Source organism: Sminthopsis crassicaudata, chromosome 2, assembly GCF_048593235.1.
Source record: "Sminthopsis crassicaudata isolate SCR6 chromosome 2, ASM4859323v1, whole genome shotgun sequence".
NCBI classification, from domain to species: domain Eukaryota; kingdom Metazoa; phylum Chordata; class Mammalia; order Dasyuromorphia; family Dasyuridae; genus Sminthopsis; species Sminthopsis crassicaudata.
Genome location: NC_133618.1, coordinates 547,262,959 through 547,273,785, shown reverse-complemented (window position 1 = coordinate 547,273,785; position 10,827 = coordinate 547,262,959).

The window sequence follows — 10,827 nt, the reverse complement described above, 5'->3', positions numbered from 1 at the left end:
CACTTTCCAATCTCTCCACCTAGGGAAACTGTCAAAGATGTTCCATGTGCCAACTCCCATTCCAGCTGTACATCCATCACCTAATATAGTTCATTGCACAGAGGTACTTAAACATTTATTAAATTGCTAAATTAAGTTGATTTTACGGGCTAGCCTGGGAACCTAATAAGCATTCATAAAATTGATTATGTGAGAAATTATCTTTAAAGTTCAGAATAACCAGCTGACAAAAGATCTTCTGGACTTGCTTTGCTTCTAAAATTAGAACTGCTCACCTTCCCCATGTGAGGACCTCATGCATGTCCTTACAAGAACGGAGTGGGGTTCTGGATCAGTCACCTTCACAGAATATAGCCTAGCCTGCAAGTTGATCATTCATAGACAGAGCTAGAAAAGACTTAAGAAATCACCTCATCTAGCTCCTCCATTTTATCCATAAGGATTATGATATTCTATATGACCATTTTCTTGACATGCTGTTGTGATCTATTCTCTTCTTCCCTTTTGATATTCCAGTACCTGCTTTAAGGTCATTCACTCCCATTGGTGAGAATTCCCCACACCTAGGCCCTTCCAGATACACCATTTTCTGGCTATTTTCTGGCCATGCTTCCATGTTCACCTCATCTCATGTTCTGGGGAAATAGTAATCAAAGTCACAATACCATTCCTGGAAGGGACAGGTATGTCACTCAATTTTCTTGTGATTCCATTTACCATTCCTGCAACTTCTCATCCCAAAATACCTCTCCCTGGCCAACACTCCCCTATAGGTATTATTTTCCACTATTGGAATGTACATCTAATACAATTTGTCTTATTTTATGTATTTATATTCCCAGTATTTAGTGTAGTACAACTTAGTAGTTGGTGCTTAACAAATTCATTTTCAGCCATTTGTTTTTTTCAATCATTTGTAGCCCCAAATTTTGAGGATCTTTTTTCTAATTCTTACACTCACAGATAAGATGAGTTCCCAAGCAAGACTACATCTCCTTCTCAGGGTTCTAGAAGTACTTCTTAGGAATCAGAGATAGATGTATATCTATTCCATAGGTTCAAGTCCACATTCCAGTGTGTTTCTTCCCAAATGACAGAAATTAGTGCCCATTTCACTTAAGCAATTAACATAAGTTAGCTTTGACAATAGAATATTTACTGAAAAAAACAGAGCAAGAAATACAAACATTTTCTCCCAGTACTTAGAGGCACACTCTGCCCTATGAAATTCAGTCCCTAAGTAGAGTGGATTGAAACTTTAAGTGATTTCTAGGGAAAATTTGCCCACCAAATTCAATTCCTAATGCAGGAGTCTGCTTCTCCTTCTTGGCTGTCTTTGATCTCTTAGCTTCCTAACAGGCTGCACTGTGAGCGATATTTAACATGGGCTTCAGCTCCCAGACTTCTGATAATTGGGTCTTTAGACCTTTCATAAATCACAAGATTGCCCTCTCCTCCAATGTAAGCACTTTTTCAATATCCTCCTTCATCCAAGATTGGCAAAGAATTGACATAATGACAGAAGCAATATAAAATCTTATCTCCAGACTTCTCTACCTCTGTCCCAGGGATTTTTCAACCTGTAAGATTCCTCTGCCGCTTCCTCTGATCGCTGATTTTCTCTCCAGATCTTTTGTTTAAAGAATTGCCCAATTTAGCTGTGATTAGCCTGTTTTAGCTTCAAACCTGACTTTCTGGATTTTTTAATATCTCCATGGAGATACTTCCTCTGTCAATTTTCAGCTCTCTTTTATGTATTATCTTTCCCCATTAGAATGTAAGCCCTGTGAGACTATGGACTGTCTTTATTTTTACTTGTATTTGAACTTCCAGTGCTTATCAAAGTTTTTAGCACAGGTCAACATTTAATAAACTCTCTCTGACTGACTCTGTCCATGTCTGTCTCTTTCTCTTTCAATCTTTGTCTCTGTGTCTGTATCTTTCTTTTTTCAGTCACTGTCTCTGTCTCTGTCTGTCTTTCTTTTCCTGTCTCTGTCTCCCTGTCTATCTCTCTCTTCCTCCCTCTCTCTATAAGGCTTATAGCATTCCTAGTTTGATTAATAGAGAAGGCATGAATCCTCCAGGTTTTCTCAGATGTATACTGCTTCCTTTTTGTAAGCCATCACAATTCCATCTCAGTTTAAAGGTTCTTCCTGTTTACATAGCAGACAGACCAGAAACAACACTTGCACATGCTCTGTGTGGTCCATGTAGGTACTGTACTGGGTCAAAGCATGTACAATATGCTCATAAGGACTGGGTACTCGCTGGCTGATACCAGCCCCCATCATTTATCCTTCCAGGGATTAGACTCTCTGCTCTAGAATGGGTACTAAGAACAGATACACTAAAGAAGATACCCAGGTAGAGGAGAAATTCAAGGATGAAAAGACTACAATCCAATCTTCTTCCATATTATTAGAGTACATATAGAAGACACAGAGGATCTCTTAAAAGAAGAGACTACCTGGGCTACTTATACTTGTGCAGTGTCCCACTTTGATAAGCCTTACTTTGCTCAAGGTTGTTTGTTTTATTTGTTGTTGGTTTTTTGCTTGTTTGGTTGTTTTTTGTCCCACTATTTTCCACTTGAAAAGGACTTTCAGAACATGACTCCAGAACTTCCCTGTTCCTGGAAAATTAAACTATTTATAATGTCCCCAATCCCTGGGAATATACTCCACTCAGCGTTAGAACTTCAGCCCTGGAGTTCTCCAGTTCTCCACTGCAGTGATTTGCTATTTCCGTTTCCAGCATCTTTTGCAAATGAGAAAACTGAGGCTGGCAAGGTGAAGTGATTTGCCAAGGTCATGCAGCTAGTAAGTGTTTGAGGCCAGATTTGAACTCAGGAAGATGAGGCTTCCTAACTCCAGCCTAGTGCTCTACCCACTGTACCACTAGTTGCCCCATATCCCATTGAACCACTTACCAGAGCCATCTACCATCTGTCCTGAAGATTCATATAATACCTCACTACCTCCCTCAAAAAAACTCAAAACATATCTACTTTCTACCTTTTTGTCACGGTATGGACAACTAAACAAATAACACCATTACTGTCTACCTTTTGGATCAATTCCTAGTCCTTATGATTCCCTGGACCAAAACTCCCTTCCTTAGCCACTTCCCCCTTTCCCCCCATATATGGTCTCTTTAGAATATAATGCTCCTTGAGAAATAGACAGATAGGGATCTCATCTTCTGGAGCTGCTTCAGACTGATAAGGGGCATAGAACTGGCCCTGCCTAATGGGATCTGGATTGAGGAGAGGAGACACGTGACTTGAAGATGCTGAGTGTCAGAATCAGGTATCAGAGATATTCAGGATGACCAAGTAGTTGGAATTTCATGGCTTGGAGTCTGGAAGAAACAAGTCTTACAAGTAGATTAAAAATGCAAGGGTCAAATTGAGCAAAATAAAGAATAAACAAAAGTGGAATTAGAATGGGGATTACTAGGGACAGTAACCAGGAACCCCACCCAGAGGAAGACTTGGGTGGGGGTTTGATGAGGCTATCCTGAGTGTCTCACATTCAGACATCTTTTCCTAGGATAAATACTAAAGAACATTTCCCCCAAATCCTTGCTTTTGTTTACTCAAAGGAGTAGGGGCAATGGGTGAAAGATTGGCTTTGTAGCCTACGGTACAAACACCATAATGTTTAAAAGTGTTTGTTAGACACTGGGTAGAGAGGATGACAGGCAGACAGAAGATGATCCTTTTCAGTCTTGCAAGGAAAGGCTTTTACCTAATTAGTCAACAAAAACCAAAAGCAGTTTGAAGCCCCTGCAAGGGGGGCATATGTGTAAAATCTATTTGCCTGTCCTCCTCTGAGTATGTACCCCCTCCTCCAGATGGGCTTCAGGATGGGAGGGGATTTAAAAGCCCTTTCAGGATTTACAAATTGGGCAGACCTGACAGACCTGTTTAATTGTTTTGTCCAGCTTGTGACCAGTGAAAATAGGTTTCACAAGGGATTGTAGAGCTTTTTTTTTCCCCCAAGTGAGTAGCTTGATGTAGGCTGAAAAGGAATTTTCACTGACTGGCCTCTGGGATTACAAGTTGGCCTGAGGTGTTTGGAACCATTCAAAAGGAGAAAGGTTATACCCTTTTAAGCAAGGGCTATGAGGGAGTATAAAAGTTGGGGAATTGGGGAATTAAAAATGACATGGTCAGGGGCAAACAGAGAACAGAACTGGCAGCTGAATTTGCAAGCCTCGGCCTGAAGTGAATCCCACTTCTAGTGTCCTTTACAAAACATAACAAAAACCTCTCTAGGTCCATGGACAGCTTGCTAATAATTGTAGAATTTTCCCCTGCATGTTTAGTAGGGGATTTTTTTTTTTCTGTCAAAAATCCCCTTTCTTTCCATTTAGCCCCATGAACATGAAAAAGATATTCACTCTCATTCCTTCCCCAATTCTAAAGCTCTAGTGAGGACAAAAATGCTCTGAACCTCCAATGATTGGCCTAGGGTGAGCTTAGATGCTTCCTCAATTAGAAGGATGTGGCAGCTGGCTCTACAGGTACAGTGCCCCAAAGGCAATAAGAGTCTTTGAGAAGTAATCAAGGGGACAGGATCCCAGGTCTCAGTCAAGACCCCTAGGATCTGGCCCTGCCTTTCATAAACATACAGTAAAATGCTTTAGGTAGGGCTAAGGCTGAGGCAAGAGGTTAGTTTAGCTTTCAGTGTCTTAAAAGCCTTGGCCTGATCAGGGCCCCATTCACTAGGAATTATGTCAGGGTCTTGAATAGAATCATAGAGGAGCTTGACAACCAAAGTTAAGGATCTAGATTCTTCAAAATCTAACCATGTACAGGAAAGTTCAGTGAGTGATAAGATTGTCTGCTTCCTCTCCTTTGTGAGCAAAAGAAAGGGGAGTTAATTCATGGCCCAAATACCTAATAGACTGATCAGCAATGTGGGCCTTTAGACAAAGAAACTATTGCCCCAGGAGGCCAGAAAATTAAGAATTTTTGCAGCAGTAACCAGAGGAGACGACAGAGTTGGGCTGCAGATCAAGATATCATTTATATACCTGATAGCCAGTATCCAAATATGTGGGAGCTGTCATAGAAGCCCATAAGCCCATGTTATGGATAGGACTACCCATGATAATTGGTGGAGTTATGTTGCCCTGATTTTGCCCCTTCAAAGGCGAAAAAAAAAAAAAAAATCTTTATGCAATGATATGCAAAAGAAAGCATTTTTAGGATCTAAAATAGAAAACCTTTGTGTGCCATTCCCTCTCTCCCCCTGCTCCCAGATAACTTGTATTGGGCTCATGGCTTCTACTGACCACTTGTTCTGATTATAGAAATTTACTATAATTAGAAAAAGTAGGGACATGATTATAATAGTCACATACATGACAGGATAAAGCATTCTTAGCTCTGTTTAACAACCAATCATGCACTAACAATTCCACCTCCTAGCCAGATTCTGGAATAATCAGGTAGGAAACAAAGAAACTGAAACTGGGAAACTGAGTCAGAAGGATCCGACCTTGAGAAGAGGCTAAGAATGTCCTCCCAGCTCTTGCCCAGATAAGCTGTCCACCTGTGACAGTTCAGGATAGCACCCCCGAGTAACTTATGGCATTTCTCTCAACTGGTGGGTTACTCACAATGATTTATCAGACAATCATATTCAAATTCAAAGCTCAAAAGAATATCAGTTAGATACTTAGAGCTAGATATGTTATTTTTAAAAGCTTACCAGGACTTACACACATAGGAGATTTTGTTTAACATGTTTTTCTTTTCTTCTTCTGGAGGTTAAACTCATTCTGGTGCAAACTGATAAGGCTTTCATCTCATTCTTCTTGTTTCACATACAGCAATTACCAATTTTAAGTTTACATAATGACAATAACTTCAAATAACTTAGTTAACAATTTTAGAATTTTCCTAATAACCAAATAGTCTTAGCTGTAATTTTCTCTTAATTTTCTATCAAAGGTGAAAATACCTAATTTCCTAAATTACATTTACAAAACATTATAAAATAGGATAGGCAAAGCAAAATAAATTTTCCACCTTCTTTTAGTTGATCAGTTTATTCTGTCCCCAAGCTGTTACAGTTTTGAAAGTGCTCAGGGAAAATTTCTATTCCCTTAAATAAATCTTCTTTTTGTTTTAGGGAGAAAATAAGACAAGAATTAAAATTGAAATAGAACAGATTTTAAAAGTTATTTAACTTTAATTCATGAGATTCCCTAAATTCTAATGAAATGTTCCAGGCAAACTGAATTGCCATTTGGGTATTATTCAATTCACACAAACCATTTCTTTTTTGTGAACCAGGAAAGGGTTAAGGTGCCAGTTTTTTACTGATAGGGCCCTCAGAAATCTAACTCTTGATAACTCAAAAGCAGGCTGTTTGTTGCCAGAGTTTTAAAAGTATCAGCAAACTGATTTTCTGTTTTCTTAAAGTTCTCAAACTCTTAAATCTTCTGTTAACACTGTCAGTATAAATGATTGCAATTTGCATATCCCTTTAGTGGACTTTGATTAGAGCTCCTTTAAAACTGCTTTTATTATCATATCTCAAAATAACCAATTTCATTGAGCTGAATATATATTTTTCTCTCCCTCTCACCCTTTCATTCATGTATCCCTGCTGCAGTCAGGGAAGGAAGGAAAGGAAAGGAAGAGAAAAAGACTCTCTTTCCTCTATGCACTATCCTCCTAGTCCTGGAGAGGTTTAAATTTAGTTGAATTTGCTTCCAAATTACTTTACACACAGAGAGAGAAATCTTTTTCTTTTATCTCATAACTCATATCTCTTAGATATGATTGTTGGTCATATATAAAAACCCAAATAAAGTTGTTGGGTTTTTTTGTTTTGTTTTGTTTTTTCTGATGCTGGGGTTAAGTGACTTGCCCAGGGTCACACATCTAGGAAGTGTTAAGTGTCCAAGATCAGATTTGAACTCAGGTCCTCCTGAATTCAGAGCTGGTGCTCTATCTACTGAGCCACCTAGCTGCCCCCCCCCATATAAAGTTATTAAATATGAAGCAATTATATCCAATAAAACAGTTAACATTCATGTAGCATGTTTTATACTAAAACTCTTTTGCAATCTTCACAAAAATCATTATCATTTCTCTTTGCAAATCAGAAAACTAAGCAGAGATAAAATAGTTTGCCATAAATTACACAGTTAATATTTCTGCAACTGAAACAGAGAATAGTGGGCTTACCAAATGCAGAGGCTGACTGGCTGGGTGCTGCCAGAGCACTGGATTCTTCCCAGGCAGTTGCTGGATAGAGCCTGCTGAAGATTCGGGTGACTGGTGCCAGGATCTCCCTTTGATAGTAGTTTCAGGTGCTAGGGCTCAGGGAATGCTGACCAGGGGGCCTGAACCCCATTCCATTCCCATTCTCCCAAGCTGGGTTGGGGAAGTGTTTGGGCAAGGTTGTGTGCTTCCCTCATGACTACAGGTGAGGCAGAATTTGAGTTTCCCTACAGTTGTTTAGCATTCTCTTTTCTTAATCTGATCTGAGATGAAAGGAGTTAGGAAACAGAGGGATTTGGGCTATATCAATCTTGTTAGGAATCCCCACAACTGAGGGCACTCGGGACTCCAGGGAGTGGAGCATGCTGAGTGATCAGTAGAGAGGGTCTCTTAATACCTTTGAAAGTACTTTCCCAATCGAGCACAAGGGGACTCTGGCCAAGATAGGAGTCAAGGAAGGGTTAGCAAAAAGTTTCTATTTACCTAATTTTTCTTTTTCACACTCCCTTCTTTCAGAATGAGGCAAATTCCTGGAATTATCCCCAGTGACTTAGGAAATTTTTTCTTGTAATCTTAAAATGACTAATTGCCAAATTCCTTAATCATTGCTCTCAAAACCTTGAGAATCTGCTCAGATGTTATTTTAGAAATTCTATAATTTTAATTAGCTAACTTTACTTCTGTAGTTCTCAGCTTGGCCAGAGCTGGGGTCCACAGAACTTTTTCTCCTTTTAAGGTGGGATCCAAGGATCTTAAGAAATCTTTCCTAGCATTCAAACTATAGCATAGAAGGTTTTTTGTTGCTTGGCTTCATTTTAAATCTTTCCAGGTAACAAAATCTAGCTCACAAAACAATCATAAAAGATATTCTATACAGAGACGCAGATACAGATAAAAATGACAAAAAGCCATAAAATTTCTTTGCCAAAAGTCATCCTATAGAAGTCTCCTCTGGCATCCCAGAGAAGGTAGAAAGGTGGCAAAGGTTTTTTTAGGAACTTTGCCAAAAACTGCAAGAATTTCCAAGTCTGGGCATCCCCAGTCCAGGAAAACTTGCTGAGCGCGAAGCTCAAAATGACCCAGACAAGCCTTCTTCCAGTTGGTTGGGATGTCCCAGGATCGAGGAAGAAAAAAAATGGGTGCTTACCTTGACAAGGAGGGGCTGCAGCCAGAGGAAGCCAGACTCTCTCCATTCAGGGTCACCAAATGTTGAGATTCAAAAGGAGACCCCAAAAGGTTGTCACAGACCAATATTGTAAGATGTCTCAAAAGAATTTGTTAGGCTGAACGTATCTCCAAGTCAAGGAGCAAAGTATATTGTAATTGTAATACCAATTGAAATGGGCTAAGTTCCAAAAGAATTTAGCAAAGAGCCCAGAGAAAGAAGATAAATTTATAAGACAAAGAGAGACCAGAGCTTCATGTTACTTGTTTGTTAATGTTATGACTTACAGATAGTTTTGAGGGGTGATCTATTCACTATTGTCTCAGGAACTTGGTTATCACTGACCATCAGATTATCTCTCTGACAGTCAGCAATGTTTGCAGGACCATCCTAAGGCCAGAAAAACTTTAGAATCTTTAACAGACTGATTGTAAGAACAAAAGCACTCTAAGGTCAGGGGACCTCATACTGCTATGTTTCCCCTAGAAGCTATCCCCTATCAATTCTCCAGTTTTTGACAGAAAGAGGAAACTGAGGCAGTCAATGGACTTGCCTGGTGTCAAACAGATAGTAAATATATGAGCCAGGATTTGAAGTCTTCCAGACTGCAGACCTAGACATTGTGTCTGCTGCACCACTTAGATAATAAATAGAACGCTGTGTTAGTATCAATAAATACAGAGAGCAAGACAAGAGTCAGGAAAGGGAGATGCAATGTAAGTAGTACTAAAGAGGGACCTGCACATGACACTGATTAGTGAAGGACAGTTTTTCTCAAAAGAAATGTAATAGAAATTCTAGTCTTTTTCTTACTCATCTAAATGTTCACCACTTAGAAACTGGCAAGAAAGCTTTTTGAAGAAGGGAGGACTTAAAACTGAACCCTGAGAGGTTATATCAAATTTTGGGAGAAGGGGGGGAATTTTCATCATTTAAATATGACAGTTTCTGTCTTCTTTTTCAGTAGTGGTTGGAGAAAAGCACAGGAGGGAGAAAAATTAAATGTTTTTAAAATAAAATAAATATTTTTGAGTGTATTAATATCATTAATTTTCTTCTTATAATTTTTTCCATGAAAAACTCTGGAATTTATTTCCATTCATATTGAATATAGGTTATAGGTTTATTGAAAGTGACACCAAAAAATCAGGAATGCCCATCATACAGCATAAAAAATTAGGAAGAAAGAAAAGATGAGAAAGAGTATTGTTGACCAGCTAAACAAGGATAGTAATAGGGAAAAAAAATGAGAATTGATCTCTTTTCACAGTCTCACATATTCCAGTTTCAAGTTGGGCAACTTTGTGGCGGGGTCTGGGACTAAATGGGAAGGAGAATCTGCAGAACAATTAAAATTTGCTGGATTCCTCTTTGGTCAACCTTGCAATTTTCCATTCCTTTATACCTGAACTCTAATCATCACCTACAAGAGTCAGGATAGCCTAGTGTTGAACATATACAGAAGCTTCCAGGAGCTGAACTGGAAAAATAACAATGAAAAAGAAAACAAGCAACATGCTATAACCTTCTACAAGTTGTAATTTTCAGTTAAAGGAAAATTACTCCGGGGAGTGAGTGCCATTAGAGAAACAACAAAGTGACTGAGGCAACTCTGTGGGGCAGAAAGAGCATAGAAAGAGTAGACACACTCTAGAGCTGGAGCATTTGCGTTCCAATGCTGCCTCAGATGCTGTGTGTGAACTTAGGCAATCATTTGACTCTGTTTACCTCAGTTTCCTCATCTGTAAAATGAAGATAATAAAATAGCACCTACCTTCATGGGCTGTTGTAAAGATCAAATGACATCATCATCATCATCATCATCATCATCATCATCATCATCATCATCATCATCATCATAAATGTAAAGCACTTAGTGGGTTGCTGGGTGGTGCCTGGGTCTGGAGACAGGAAGGCCTGAGTTCAAATTACTTTTAGCTGTGTAATCCTGGGCAAGTTACTTAACTCTGTTTGCCTCAGTTTCCTCATCTGTAAAATGAGCTGGAGAAGGAAATGGCAGACCATTCCAGTATCTCTGCCAAGAAAACCCCCTGAAGAATCATGAAGAATCAGATAACAAAACCCCCCAGCACAAAACCAATCTGTGCTGTGAAAATGTTAACTATCCTTATGAAGGATTTCAGAGTACGGTAGAGGAAATCACATAAATGCAAAAGATACACAGAGGAGCAATTAGAGATCACCTCCTGAGGAAGGCTCTAAAATGAAAGTGGGGCTTAGAGGAGGAAACCCAGACAATGGTTGGACTTGCCCAAGATCACACAGATATTAAGTAACACAACCAGTGCTCAGAGCCTCTGATCACTAACCCAACACTTTGCAAACTGTGTGCCTTCTTGAGCTTCTCTGTGCCTCAGTTTCCTAATTGGTTAAATTGGGGATAATATTTCAAGTGCCT